The 16,388-nt window shown below is 41.2% G+C and overlaps 1 protein-coding gene across 2 annotated transcripts in view; it reads left to right on the forward strand.

The window, feature by feature from the left end:
• The first annotated feature begins 602 nt into the window (after window positions 1-602).
• Window positions 603-16,388, forward strand: part of MFAP3L (microfibril associated protein 3 like) — a 45,835-nt gene continuing 30,049 nt past the window's right edge. The window contains exon 1 of one of the 2 annotated variants that reach the window (XM_063458171.1): window positions 603-698. The gene's annotated coding sequence lies outside the window, so the exon portion shown is untranslated. Of the gene's footprint in view, window positions 699-7,033; window positions 7,125-16,388 lie in introns of those variants that run through there. The other variant, XM_063458172.1, reaches the window with a different exon arrangement.

Raw genomic sequence — 16,388 nt, forward strand, 5'->3', positions numbered from 1 at the left:
CCGTCCTGAAGGGGTTAATATCTCTCCCTTATCTTTTAGTGGTCCCCCCACTACCCCAGTGTTTATTTCCCCTTCCCTCCCCTGTACCTTTGTACCTAGAGTCCCTTTAAAAGCATTTGTTTCGTCATCAAGGAATCATCGACTATCATATTTCCATTCATTCCATGCATTATGATTACACGGTCATTTCCAGCACCGAATGTCCCTTTAAAATCACAGCACCCGACTCCTAGAAAGCGGAGCGCCGGCACGGCAGCCCCCGATTGGCTGTGCGCATGCGCCGAGCTGTTCCTCTGCAGTGCCTGGCCGGACTCCGATTGGAGGGGCGGCTGGTCGGCGGATCAGGTTGGACCTGTGGGCGGGGCTTCGAACTACTGGGCCGGCATGTGGTGGAGGGACTATATTGGCAGTGGGCGTGTTTCTGGAATTATTTCCACAGAGTTCCATAAGGGCGGTGCTAAATGTACTGGGAACTAATAGGATGCTGGGTGTTCCGGTGGGAGCCGGGCTGTGCGCTATGAATGACAGAGGGGGCGGAGCTGCTACTTGGTGAGAGGCGGGGGGAGGGATTGAGTGTAGAAAGAGGTGTGGTTACGGAGATAGCAGCAGCAGTAGCAGCTGTGGGGGCGGCGCAGTGTCCGGAGCTGAGTGCTCGGTTTAGCCGTGTCCCCGATATGGCAGCGGAGCGCAGAGCACAGGTAAGACGACGAGGAGGAGGCGGCGGTGGCATTACAGCATGGTCCCTGTCCATCCCAGTGCCAGCCTGGCACAGCACGGCGACCAGCTTATACCACACTAGCACACAGCATTCTGCAGCCAGACTAATTATTATAGCACTGCCAGACTGGTTATTATAGCACTGCCAGACTGGTTATTATAGCACTGCCAGACTGGTTATTATAGCACTGCCAGACTGGTTATTATAGCACTGCCAGGCAATTTATTATAGCACTGCCAGACTGGTTATTATAGCACTGCCAGACTGGTTATTATAGCACTGACATACTGGTTATTATAGCGCTGCCAGGCTGGTTATTATAGCGCTGCCAGACTGGTTATTATAGCACTGCCAGGCTAGTTATTATAGCACTGCCAGACTGGTTATTATAGCACTGCCAGACTGGTTATTATAGCACTGCCAGACTGGTTATTATAGCACTGCCAGACTGGTTATTATAGCACTGCCAGACTGGTTATTATAGCACTGCCAGGCTAGTTATTATAGCACTGCCAGGCTAGTTATTATAGCACTGCCAGGCTAGTTATTATAGCACTGCCAGGCTGGTTATTATAGCACTGCCAGGCTGGTTATTATAGCACTGCCAGGCTAGTTATTATAGCACTGCCAGGCTAGTTATTATAGCACTGCCTGACTGGTTATTATAGCAATGTCAGACTACTTATAATAGCACTGCCAGGCTAGTTATTATAGCACTGCCAGGCTAGTTATTATAGCACTGCCAGCCTAGTTATTATAACACTGCCAGCCTAGTTATTATAACACTGCCAGCCTGGTTATTATAGCACTGCCAGCCTGGTTATTATAGCACTGCCAGCCTGGTTATTATAGCACTGCCAGCCTGGTTATTATAGCACTGCCAGCCTAGTTATTATTGCACTGCCAGCCTAGTTATTATTGCACTGCCAGCCTAGTTATTATTGCACTGCCAGCCTAGTTATTATTGCACTGCCAGACTAGTTATTATTGCACCGCCAGACTAGTTATTATAGCACCGCCAGGCTGGTTATTATAGCAATGTCAGACTACTTATAATAGCACTGCCAGGCTAGTTATTATAGCACTGCCAGGCTAGTTAGTATAGCACTGCCAGGCTAGTTATTATAGCACTGCCAGGCTAGTTGTTATAGCACTGCCAGGCTAGTTGTTATAGCACTGCCAGGCTAGTTGTTATAGCACTGCCAGGCTAGTTGTTATAGCACTGCCAGGCTAGTTGTTATAGCACTGCCAGGCTAGTTGTTATAGCACTGCCAGGCTAGTTGTTATAGCACTGCCAGGCTAGTTGTTATAGCACTGCCAGGCTAGTTGTTATAGCACTGCCAGGCTAGTTGTTATAGCACTGCCAGGCTAGTTGTTATAGCACTGCCAGGCTAGTTGTTATAGCACTGCCAGGCTAGTTGTTATAGCACTGCCAGGCTAGTTGTTATAGCACTGCCAGGCTAGTTGTTATAGCACTGCCAGGCTAGTTGTTATAGCACTGCCAGGCTAGTTGTTATAGCACTGCCAGGCTAGTTGTTATAGCACTGCCAGGCTAGTTGTTATAGCACTGCCAGGCTAGTTGTTATAGCACTGCCAGGCTAGTTGTTATAGCACTGCCAGGCTAGTTGTTATAGCACTGCCAGGCTAGTTGTTATAGCACTGCCAGGCTAGTTGTTATAGCACTGCCAGGCTAGTTGTTATAGCACTGCCAGGCTAGTTGTTATAGCACTGCCAGGCTAGTTGTTATAGCACTGCCAGGCTAGTTGTTATAGCACTGCCAGGCTAGTTGTTATAGCACTGCCAGGCTAGTTGTTATAGCACTGCCAGGCTAGTTGTTATAGCACTGCCAGGCTAGTTGTTATAGCACTGCCAGGCTAGTTGTTATAGCACTGCCAGGCTAGTTGTTATAGCACTGCCAGGCTAGTTGTTATAGCACTGCCAGGCTAGTTGTTATAGCACTGCCAGGCTAGTTGTTATAGCACTGCCAGGCTAGTTGTTATAGCACTGCCAGGCTAGTTGTTATAGCACTGCCAGGCTAGTTGTTATAGCACTGCCAGGCTAGTTGTTATAGCACTGCCAGGCTAGTTGTTATAGCACTGCCAGGCTAGTTGTTATAGCACTGCCAGGCTAGTTGTTATAGCACTGCCAGGCTAGTTGTTATAGCACTGCCAGGCTAGTTGTTATAGCACTGCCAGGCTAGTTGTTAAAGCACTGCCAGGCTAGTTGTTATAGCACTGCCAGGCTAGTTGTAATAGCACTGCCAGGCTAGTTGTAATAGCACTGCCAGGCTAGTTGTAATAGCACTGCCAGGCTAGTTGTAATAGCACTGCCAGGCTAGTTGTAATAGCACTGCCAGGCTAGTTGTAATAGCACTGCCAGGCTAGTTGTAATAGCACTGCCAGGCTAGTTGTAATAGCACTGCCAGGCTAGTTGTAATAGCACTGCCAGGCTAGTTGTAATAGCACTGCCAGCCTAGTTGTAATAGCACTGCCAGCCTAGTTGTAATAGCACTGCCAGCCTAGTTGTAATAGCACTGCCAGCCTAGTTGTAATAGCACTGCCAGCCTAGTTGTTATAGCACTGCCAGCCTAGTTATTATAGCACTGCCTGACTGGTTATTATTGCACTGCCAGGCTAGTTATTATAGCACCGCCAGGCTGGTTACAATAGCACTGCCAGGCTGGTTACAATAGCACTGCCAGGCTAGTTATAATAGCACTGCCAGGCTAGTTGTTATAGCACTGCCAGCCATGCCAGACTAGTTAATATAGCACTGTCCGACTAGTTATTATAGCAATGCCAGCCATGCCAGGCTACTTATAGCAATGCCAGACTAGGTATTATAGCAATAACAGGCTAGTTGTAGCAATGCCAGGCCAGTAATTAAAGCACTGCCAGCCATGCCAGGCTAGTTATTGTAGCAATGCTAGTTATTATAGCACTGCCAGGCTAGTTATTGTAGCACTGCCAGCCATGCCAGGCTAGTTATTGTAGCAATGCTAGTTATTATAGCACTGCCAGGCTAGTTATTGTAGCACTGCCAGCCCTGCCAGGCTAGTTATTATTGCAATGCTAGTTATTATAGCATGGTCAGCCATGCCAGGCTAGATATTACAGCACTGCCAGCCATGCCAGGCTAGTTATTATAGCACTGTAAGACATTACATGCTTGCTATAGTAATGTTAGTTATGCCAGGCTAGTTATTATAGTCAAACCAGGCTAGTTATTATAGCCATACCAGGTTAGTTATCTGTATACCAGTTGTCCAGTAGCTGTGTCATAATACAGTGCTAGTTATATGATTATCTGTGTTCTAAAACAGTGCTGGTTATATCATCGTAAAAACCAAAGAAAAGAAAATGTTACTTGCGCTTTCTCCTTAATCCCTATGTATATTTAGACAAGGAGGTCATTTAGTTGCTCCAATGGCCATTGGAGGGAATGCCCGCCTGCCAACGTCAAGGCAGACCCCCCTAAGCGGGTCCTAACACTGACCCTTCAGCCTGCTTCCTTGAGCTTCTGGCAAAGATATCTCTAATGAGACAGAAAGGGGTATTTTTTATATACACCCCTATACTTATTAACCCTTAATAGGAACACATGTGTATTGTAGTCGTTGCTGCTGGCCCAGTAGTAATGGGACTAAGCGCAGGACTTCTCTTTTTGTACTGGTTATATCATCACCTGTGTTCTAGTTACATCATCATCATCTTTGTTCTAATAAACTGTTACATAATTTGTGTTCTAATACAGTGCTAGTTATATCATCATCTCTGTTCCCATACAGTGCTAGTTACATCATCTACTGTGTTCAAATACAGTGCTGGTTATATCATCATCATCATCTGTTCTCATACAGTGCTAGTTAAATCATCAACCCTGTACTCGTACAGTGCTAGTTAAATCTTCATCCCTGTTCTCATACAGTGCTAGTTAAATCATCAACCCTGTACTCGTACAGTGCTAGTTAAATCATCATCCCTGTACTCCTACAGTGCTAGTTAAATCATCATCCCTGTACTCGTTCAGTGCTAGTTAAATCATCATCCCTGTACTCGTACAGTGCTAGTTAAATCATCATCCCTGTACTCGTACAGTGCTAGTTAAATCATCATCCCTGTACTCCTACAGTGCTAGTTAAATCATCATCCCTGTACTCGTTCAGTGCTAGTTAAATCATCATCCCTGTACTCCTACAGTGCTAGTTAAATCATCATCCCTGTACTCGTTCAGTGCTAGTTAAATCATCTACTGTGTTCTAATACAGTGCTGGTTATATCATCATCATATGTTCTAATACAGTGCTAGTTACATCATCATCATATTTGTTCTAATAAACTGTTAATTATATCATCATCTGTGTTCTAATACAGTGCTGGTTAGATCATCATTTGTCTTCCAATACAGTGCTAGTTATGTCATCAACTGCCTTCCAATACAGTGCTAGTTCATAATCCTCTGTGTTCTAAATGCACTGCTGTCTGTTTTACTATTGCATTGCCAGTAATGTCACAGTTCTCTTTACAACTGCACTGTTGGTTAACCTTGGCCTGCACAGTACAACTGCATTGCTAGTTACCATATTATGTATTTGTCATAAGACTGTCATGCTAGTTATCCCATCCTAAATTACACAGATGAGGGCCGGGATGGCATTGTGTTATACAGATACATTGCTACTAGTTTTCACTTTTCTGTAAATGTGCCATTTAATATATATATGTGTGCAATTTTAAATCACAATTCACATATGTTTTATCAGTGACCTGTTAGTTTTGTCACCTTCTGCTAGTACTTTACAATTGTGTTGCTAGTTATCCTCTCCTGCTTGGGCTAGGCAGACTGGGTTTACATGTCAAATGTCTATAGGCACACAATTCAGCTCTTTAGCAAATGGAAGGACGAGGGAACAGAGAGATCCCTGCTAGATCACAGACTTTGGGGTTAAACCGTTAACTTAAAGGGACACTCCAGTGCCAGGGAAACAATCCGTTTTCCTGGCACTGCAGGTCCCCTCTCCCTCCCTCCTCCCATCCCCAGTTGCTGAAGGGGTTAAAACCCCTTCAGGCACTTACCAGAGGCAGCGGCATGTCCCACATCGCTGCTTCTTCCTCCGCCGCCGCTCCTCCCCTTCATTACGTCAGCCGGCGGGGGAGACCGATCCCGCCGGCTGGGGAGACCTAATACGCATGCACATTAGACCTCTCCATAGGAAAGCATTGAAAATGCTTTTCAATGCTTTCCTATGGGGATTTTAGCGACGCTGGAGGTCCTCACACAGCGTGAGGACGTCCAGCGATGCTATAACACAGAAAACCTGTGCTATGGACTGGGAAGTGCCCTCTAGTGGCTGTCCAGTAGACAGCCACTAGAGGAGGAGTTAACCCTGCAAGGTAAATATTGCAGTTATTGTAAACTGCAATAATTACAGTTGCAGCGTTAAGGGTAGTGGGAGTTGGCACCCAGACCACTCCAATGGGCAGAAGTGGTCTGGGAGCCTGAAGTGTCCCTTTAAAAGTTGATCCAGGGACCTCCTGGCATCAAAACAATGTAGTTTAGATGAAGTTGTTATGGTGCACAGGGTGTTTCTTTAAGCTCCAGAAATGACATGGCAATGGGGAAATCAAGCCCAGGTGCTATGCATTAACCCCTTAAGGACACATGACATGTGTGACATGTCATGATTCCCTTTTATTCCAGAAGTTTGGTCCTTAAGGGGTTAAAGCCACCATATTCTTTGCCTGAATATTATACTATTACACACTAAGTTACCACTATGTCTACTTGTTTTCCCTCAGCAGTCTATCTAATCTCCTGCTTTCATATCTTGCACTTTCAGTGCCTTATCTCTCAGTTAATAATTTTATCTTGTTTACATGTGCCCTGTCTTACTTCTGACTCCTTATGTTTATTTATTTATATATTATATTAATGCGCATTTTTCAGAATTTAAAAACTGTAATCTAGCCATAATAGGTATTTTGCCTTCCCCAGTGTTTGACAACATGGTGTTTGCTTTTGGGGCCTGTTGCATCAGAGGTTGTATTATAGGTTTGGGCAGTAATGACTGGCTTAAAAACTTGCATTGGTATCACAACAAATTTTGCGTGTAATTACCTTTTTTTTTTTTTTTTCTCTTCAAAACACAAGGAGAAATATTCTTAACATTTTATTTTATGACACCTCTGCAGGCTGGGACAAGTTTTACATTCAGTGTATACCTGTCTGTACTGCTCTGCGTGCTAGGACTGTTATAGTGTATGCTGACAGGTCCTGACAATAGTAGTGTTTGTACAGCTCAGTAAATTTCCTGCATTCTTTAAAGAATAACCTGCCAGGTAAGCTGCTGTTTTTCACAAAACACACGCCTCGGAATTGCACTACACTGCACAAGCCGAAGACACTTGTGAGTATAGATCTATGTATTCATGTTCATGTGTTCGCTAATTAATATGTGACACTGGGGAAGATTTTTTTAAAAAAAATGTTGTGGTCAGTTTTACAATTTGTTTTAATTATGCTGAATTTTTTAACCGTGTTTCTTTTCTTGTTTCCTAAATGCCATTTTTTTTGAATGTGCATCTTTTTTGGGCAAAACTACGGATTCATCACTCTTTCTGTTACATTTTGCCCTGAACTCTTTTCTGATCACTTAACAGCCTTTTTGGAAATTATTATGTCTTCGTACAAAAGTGGGAAATTATGTGGAGAAAAGTCAACCCTTCTTAGAACAATTTCATGAGTACAGTACATTTGTGTGGGGAGGGGAGGGGTGGCAGAGGTAATTTTGCTTTGTTTTTTGTTTGGTGTTTTTACCATCTTAAAAAATATGGTGAGAGGAGGGTAGTGTTTGTTTGCCAAGTGGCTGAGCCTCATGAGCCTTATACTCCATAACAAAAAGGGTGCCACTGGTTTTTCTGTCTCTCCAATCTCGTTCTGTCTGTGTTTTAACTGAGAATATACTCACAACCTCAGCTTGATTTTTTATTTTTTTTTGTAGTAAACATGTTTTTGAATTCCCTTTAAATAACACACAGCTTATAAAGGTTTTCTTACCAGACTAGTTTAGCTAGCAACACATTGACACAGGTCTAAGTTGCTCCTTTACCTATTACAGCTCATATGATCTTATACATGTTAATATTTAATTTGCCACATATTTCTGTTTTGTGCGTTTTTTTTATTTTTTTTATTTCTAGTTTGTGTTTAAAAGTCAATCAAGAGCAAGTATGGGTATATTTCTAAGTCATGCCCTTTGCACAACGAATCTGTTCTTGTGTTTTTTTTCTGTTTTTTTTTTCTTAAAGGAATAATTTAGTGTTAGGAATACAAAATACAATGCATTCCTAACACTGTAGTGCTCGACTATCTATTTAGGTGACCAACTCCCCCACAGAATGAAGTAAAAAGGTATTTTACATACCTTTTCTCCATCGCCACACTGGACTTGCCACAGCTGGCCTGTCTCCGTGGCTGCGATCATCAGTCTTGATGATCTCAACCAATCCAATGCTTTCCTATGGGGGGGGGGGGGGGGGGGAGATATTGCGCATGTGCAGCAAAATGTCACACTACACAAATCAGCATCTCCCCATAGAGTGAATAAGGAGCTTTCAGCATCTCCATGCACAACGTGGATATACTAAACATAGGTCCTGTAATCAAGAAGTCCCTCTAATGATTTCCACTAGAGGTGTTACTAGGCAGCAATGTAAAAATATTGCATTTTCTCTGACAAGGCAGTGTTCCCAATGCTGAGACTGCAGGGATAGGCTTTAGACACCATAACCACTACATTAAGCTCTAGTGGTTCTGGTGACTATAATTTCCCTTTAAGATACATAAGGCAAAGTGGGGACTACATTTGCTTATGTATTTTTATCTGATTGACAAAAACTTGGCAAAGGACTGAGCTTAAGAAAAGCTTCTCTTCCTTTAAGTCCAAATTTCATTGTTTTGCACATAAAACTTAACATTTAAAACCAGGGGTGTGAGACTTCAGCCCCCTAAAATGATTGAACTGCAATTCCCATAGCACTCTTTCAAACTATAGCTGCAATAGAATTATAAGAGCTTATAGTTTTAAAAGAAAAAAAGATTGATAATGTGATGGGTATTCAGCTAGGTCCAAAATTTATTTTGGGTAGACCTGTATCCGGACTCTCTGTGCGTAGCTTCTTCCGAGTTCGCCTGTAACATATCTAGTGCATTGGCTGAGAAGTCATCGCAGAGACTGCCGAGACGGTAAATATTTTACCCACCTCTCCACGGCAACAACCCTGGACCGATACTGCGTGGACTTCCTTTCGTCTCGGCACCATTGGGCCTTCTTCGTCCAAGAGTCCATAGGCTTCTGGGCAGTGGGTATTGGGGTGTCCCATCGATGAATTCCAATCCCGGGTCCAGGAACTGAAGGTAAACCTAATAGGGATTAAATCTATATCTGGTATCTGACCTTTCCCACTAGAAAGAATAGGTGGCTGATCACCTCCTTAAGCTGAACGCTCTGTAGCTAGCCCATTTAGCATAGGGTCTGTTTGTCCGGCTGAATTCTGGTGTGTGGGTGTGTGTGTATATATGTTCAGTCGGCTTCTGGTTTCTGGACTAGTTGAACTTTGATGTAAATTCCGTTCACTAGATCGCAGATTCTGGAGCGAGTAGACTAGCCGAATTCTGTTGTAAATTCCGTTCACTAGCTCGCAGATTCTGGAGCGAGTAGACTAGCTGAATTCTGTTGTAAATTCCGTTCGCTAGATCTCGAAGTATGTTCTTATTCTGGTTTCTGGACCATACTGTTAATGTGTAGGTTGGGCAACCTAGGAAAAACAGTAGACCAATACCTGATAATTCAGAGGTTACCTACTACTCCTCACCGTAAATCAATAGAGTGTAATCTTGTGCACATGACAATATCTAACCCCCAGCAATTCATTAATAAGTTTGGGAATCTTTTCGGTTTCCAAATATATGGTACAGGGACAGACCCAGGAGAGTGTGTGTGTGTGTATATATATATATATATATATATATATATATATATATATAAAATATATATATATATATATATATATATATATATATATATATATATATATATATATATATATATATATATATAAATAAATGAAGGGAGCACACTAGGACTCTTCTCAGTGGAAATAAAAGGTATTTACTGTATCAAAAAGTTAATACATCTTCTGCACAGAAGATGTATTAACTTTTTGATACAGTAAATACCTTTTATTTCCACTGAGAAGAGTCCTAGTGTGCTCCCTTCATTTATTTGTTTATATTTCTACGCGGGATTGCACCTAGGCACCATAATCTTATTTTTGAGAAAATTGGAGGAGAGTGCCTTGCTTATTTATCTTGGATATATATATATATATATATATATATATATATATATATATAATATATATATTGCACTCTCAGATCTTTACAAAAAATCCGTTGGTATTTATTCAAAAAAAACTTACATCATTTGACCGACGTTTCGACCCTACAGGGTCTTCCTCAAGATCTTGAGTGCCAAGCTATCTATTTTTGTGTGTGTGTGTATATCTCCTTGAAACCAAGACCCTGAATGCCCAAACTCATCAGGTATTCAATTCCTTGTATGAGAAGATGAGTGTTGAAGATGAAGTTCCCCACACTGTTAAAAACCTGATAATCGATCTGGCTGAGAGTATTGCAAGTAGTCTCAATATAACTAGCTGCTTTGTATGTGGTGATACAAATATGGGAGACCAATGGCCATAGGAAGCGAGAGAAGTATGGTACCCTGGTTTTGAGACAAATGAGCAACAGATATGCTTAGCTAGGGCAAGCCCAATGTATAACACACCTGTAGGCGAGTTGTCTTGTCTAGGGCAGAAAGCATATAATGCTAGTAGCCATAATACTACCTGGTGGTCAGCTTCAAATGTCTCAGAACCTACCAACCCTTTTGTTAAATACACCAATTTAACAGAGGTATGGTTTGATCTATCGGCTACATCTAACTGGAGAGCCCCAGAATATTTATACTGGATTTGTGGTAAGGCATTTTCAGAATTACCACAAGATTGGGTGGGGGCATGTGTGCTAGGTATGCTCAAACAATCCTTCTTGTTGCCAATCCAAATAGGAGACCTTGGTAGTTAAGGTCTATGATGTAAACCATAGGAAGAAGTGAGCACCATTAAATAAAGGTATTTGGGAAGATGATGAATGGCCACCCCAGCGAATTATTAATTACTGTGGATCTACTACCTGAGCTGAAGATGGTACTTATGGTTACCGAAACCCCTTATACATACTCAACCGCATCATAAGATTACAGGCGGTGGTTGAAATTATAACCAATGAGACAGCTGAAGCACTTAACCTCCTGGCAAAATAGAATATCCGTATGAGGTCAGCCATTTACCAAAATAGGCTGGCCCTTGACTATTTATTGGCGGTAGAAGGAGGTGTGTGCAAAAGTTTAATCTCAGTAATTGCTGTTTGCATATAGATGATGAAGTGCAAGCTGTGGTTAACCTTACTAGCCACGTGGTTAAATTAATGCATGTACCTACTCAGATCTGGAGTGGGTATAATCCAGGTAGTAGGTTTGGAAGCTGGTGCAGAAAGAGAGCACTATAGAAAGTAAGACACCAGCTCACGTAATGGCCATCTGGAGATATGAACCTCTAGCCCAACGAGAAATCATTTGTAATCAGTTCAATGAGCTCTGAGAATTCATAAGGTTCAACTAGAATGCTCACATGTTCTCTCCTGTTTTGTAATTACCTGAGTGGTATTGGAAAAGTATGGTAAGTGATCCATCTGCAGTACTCAGTATCAGAAGCATGAAAGGGGGGAATGTGATGGGATTTCATCTAGGCCTAAAATCTCCATGTGGTATATAAAAGTACAGATATCAGTTAGTTACATGTAGCTAAGATACTGTCATCAATGTGCTGGATTTTAAAAACCACATTCCATTCTCCTGGTGCCATACTGCCTATCCATATATGTAATGCTGTAAATGCTGTTTGTTGATTGGTGTAAGAGTACAGATGGGGGATGAATAGCTTATAAAAAAGCATTCTGTGGAACTCCCTTCCCTCCTCAATCAGACTTTCACCCAGCCTCCATTCCTTCAAAAAATCTTTGAAAACTCACTTCTTCATTAAAGCGTATCAATTAAACTGTCAGCAGGCTTCTCATCCCCCACCCCATGACTCCTTTCCTGCAACTGTCAAAAATGACCTACCAAGCACTCAATAAACCCTTCTCTAACTATTTAATTCCCCTACTTTAACCCTTTGTGTCACTATACCCCACTCCCTCTAGGATGTAAGCTCATTGAGCAGGGCCCTCAACCCCCTCTGTTCCTGTACGTCCAGTGGTCTGATCTCAATTATGTGTCTGTTAGTCCACCCATTGTACAGCGCTACGGAATTTGTTGGCGCTATATAAATAATAATAATAATAATAATAAAAAGCCTGTACTCCATGTGCTCAAACATTTTGAACATGAGTTCAGCTGAGACCCGATCAGTGAGAATAAAGACCTTTGCTTCCTAAATTGACCTGTGTCGGATTCTCTGTGCATGGCTTCTTCAGAGTTCCCCAATAACAATATGGTTTAATTAAACACAATTTTTCAGCTTGTATATTTTTTTTAAAATCTCGTAATAAATGATTGCCACTCCTTTTTTGCATTGGCTATTGGTGATAATTGCAATGCTCGTATAAATGTAAGCCATGTATATGAAGTCCTGATTCTCGTGTTAATAATTAAAAGTACAGTGTATGTTTTATAACCACTTCATGTGTGGTACTTTGAATCTCCATCTTCACCTTATGGCCCCGATTACCTTCCATCGGCAAAATCAAGTTTAAAATTTACTGGCTTCGGACAATGTTTTTGTGACCTTCCAAATGGATGTAATGCCAGTTCATAGGTGGTTGGCTTGCTGTTTGTGTGCCTGCTTGCTGTTTGTGTGCCTGCCCGGGACTTGTCTGTGCAGTGTTGACTTGCTTCAATTACTTATTATTATTATTATTATTGTTTTGTGAACCCAGGGCATACTTGAAAACAAGAGAAATCTCAATGTATCCATCCTGGTAAAATATTTTAGAAATAAATTATTCTATATATCTAATTTTTTTTTTTTTTCTTTTATATAACCTATAGATGGTTGTAGGAAGAAGATGGTGCTGATTTGTTTTCTGGCACTGTTCTAACAGTTTTCTGTCATTCATATGGTGATCTGGCTCTCTATTCTAGTACTGACCAGGTTTAGTGTGCTGTTGCATAAGTCTTCTGCGTCCGTGCCAGCTCAGAGTAATTTTCTGATTTTTAAAAGAGCATTGCAGCTGCTGAGCCATGCATTGAAGACCTCCCTGCAATCAGGAAAATCACAGTTTATTGTTTGTCATGTGTTTACGCAGGAAGTATTACAGTTCCCGATTTTGGAATTGATTTTATCAAAGTAAACTGCATTCTAAATTAATATTCCTGTAAGGAGGTTACTGTATTTTCCCTTATTTAACAGTATTCCTAATTGTGCCGTATTGTACAGTGTCCACGAGGAATTATTGGAATCAGATAGGTGTTTTTGCATTGTCAAACAAACGTAAGATCAGCCGTGGTAGTGATGAATATCTGGCTTTAAATAACCTGTCACAGCAGATATGGAGATTTCATGCACCACTGATTCTCATTTGTGACACTCATCCCAGTGGTAGGTGTTTTTCAGACCTAAACTCTCCATGTATCTCAATACCCCCCTAACTTGGCAAGTATTTTTTTATTTTTTTTTATCGTAATCGTAATGCAATAAGTGGTGATGTTTCACATCACCTGAGAAATTAGAAGTATTCTTGTGTGCTGTTGTGGTTATGGTGCTTGGAGTGTTTCTCCTTCTAAAAATTCCTTGTTTTAACAATTTTGTGATGGCTGTAGTTGCAAGTACGTTTCCCAGATTGAAGTTATTATGTTTAGCCGATCAATCTAAGGCCTGCCAGTTCCCCATTTTACCTTTTTACTTTACCTACATAACTCACTCTTGCCTGTCTGATTTAATTATTCAATTATAGTTTATCTATACCAATCAATATCATTTTTATATACAGAGGCTCTGCACAGTAAAGGCTGTAGTAACTTTAATATTAAAGTGTGATTTATGATTACTATTTTTTTTATTATTCACGTTTAGATTGTAAACTGTAGACTATGCCCTGAAAAATCTAATGTCATACTAATGTCACGCTGTTTTAGTTATATTTATTATGAAGTGCTGCCCCAATATTTTGTAACATTTCTTTTTATACCTTAATGGATATAATAAATGTTATGTTTTATATATTTATTCGGTTGGGTAACTTTTTTTTTTGCTTGTTTTCTTTTTTACATTTGTGATAGAGATTAGGGATCGACCGATTATCGGTCTGTCCGATATTCAGCATTTTCAGCCATATCAGTATCAGCCTATAAAGATACCGATAATGCAGACATTGGGGGCGAGGGGAGATCAGTGATCTCCCACCACGGCCTGCAGGAGGGAGGCAGAGAGGACCCGGGGGAGCACTTATCTGCAGCTCCGTCGGGTTCTCCTCTCGCGAGCACGGAGTTACCACCAGTGCAGGCTAGAGTTCACTCTCACCACTGGAACCACCAGGGCTTCCCACCGGACCACCAGAGATGGAAAGAAATGTCTCAAAGCAAATATAACTTTTATTTTTTGTTGTTTTTAAAAACACATATATATAGGCCAACCCCCGGAGCGAATAGGGAGGGGGGAGCAATGAGGAGTTGGCATAGCAACCAAAAGGATACAGGCGGTTTTACAGTTGAAAGCATGGAATTCTGGGAAAAATTACCAGACTACTGGTGAACAATGCTGAGGGAGCCTGGCAGTGTCTTTCCCCACCCACCCTCCCCAACGGTTCTGTTCTGGAATTGTCTGCTGGGTAAAACCAGCAGCTGACAGTATTTGGTTATGCTGGTTTAAATAAAGCGGCGGCCGTTGCCCTTACCCACTTAACATGGTGTTGCGTTTCTTATTGGGAATGGAAGGGTGACGGGATTTGGTGATCGAAGGACTCAGCAGTCATGTACATATAATTTTTTTTTTTAAATTAAATGTATCTTTATTTACCGTATATACTCGAGTATAAGCCGACCCGAATATAAGCCGAGGCCCCTAATTTTACCCCAAAAAACTGGGAAAACTTATTGACTCGAGTATAAGACTAGGGTGAGAAATGCAGCAGCTACTGGTAAATTTCTAAATAAAATTAGATCCTAAAAAAAATATATTAATTGAATATTTATTTACAGTGTGTGTATAATGAATGCAGTGTGTGTATAATGAATGCAGTGTGTGTATGAGTGCAGCGTGTGTGTATGAGTGCAGCGTGAGTGTATCAGTGTGAGTGTGTGAGTGTATGAGTGGTGTGTGTGTGTGTGTGTGTGTTGCAGAGCCTTGGTGGGGGGTGCGTGGTTTTTTTTATTGTAATTTTTATTATTTTATTTTTTTCTTATTATTCATTATTATTTTTATTTAATTTAATTATTATTGTATTATTATTTATTATTTAATTATTATTATTTTTTTATTACTAATTATTTATTTTTCGTCCCCCCTCCCTGCTTGATACATGGCAGGGAGGGGGGCTCTCCTTCCCTGGTGGTCCAGTGGCATTGGCAGTTCAGTGGGGGGAAGGGGGGGCTGGCAGAGCTGTAACTTACCTGTCCTGCAGCTTCTGTCAGCTCTCTCCTCCTCCGTGCCGTCCGTGCAGCTCCCTCTGTCAGCACACAGTGTAAGTCTCGCGAGAGCCGCGGCTCTCGCGAGACTTACACTGGGAGCTGACCGAGGTGCTGAACGGACGGCGCGGAGGAGGAAGGAGCTGACAGGAGCTGCAGGACAGGTAAGTTACAGCTCTGCCAGCCCCCCTCTCCCCCAGTCTGTATTATGGCAATGCAAATTGCCATAATACAGACTATTGACTCGAGTATAAGCCGAGTTGGGGTTTTTTAGCACAAAAAATGTGCTAAAAAACTCGGCTTATACTCGGGTATATACGGTATAAAATAAATGAAATCAACAGATTTCTACCCCACATATTTACACACACACACTGCATTTATTAATCAAATACTCTCTCCACTACACACACACATATTCTTGAAAACATAAAAAATTCTGACTGGCATGTATATTTTGTACATTTACATGAATAAAAAAAGATTTGCCAAAAAATAAATAAAATAATAATAAACATGTTCAGTTGACAGTAGATTTGTGTAGAAATGGTTTCTTTTTTCAAAACGGTATCTGTAAATTATCGACGATCTGCCTGAAAGTTCACAGATTATCGGTATCTCTATTGGCTCTAAAAAAAAAAATCAATATCGGTCGATCCCTAATAGAGATCTGTATTCGTATGCAGAACAGAAAAATGCTGGGCCCTATCTCTCACAGGAATGTACACCAACAGCTTTTAGCAGACTAAAATAATGCTCAGCATATTTGTGTATTAGTAAAACTAGGGCAGCAGTGAATAAATTAAGTAGAGTAAAAGTAAAGTAACAAAAGGACTTTTATTTTTTATTTTTTTATAATTTTTAAATTAAATATCTGTAAATTAAAATAAATAAAGAAATATAACCAAGGATGGCTAGGGCTGCACT

This window comes from Pelobates fuscus, chromosome 6, assembly GCF_036172605.1.
Source record: "Pelobates fuscus isolate aPelFus1 chromosome 6, aPelFus1.pri, whole genome shotgun sequence".
NCBI classification, from domain to species: Eukaryota; Metazoa; Chordata; class Amphibia; order Anura; family Pelobatidae; genus Pelobates; species Pelobates fuscus.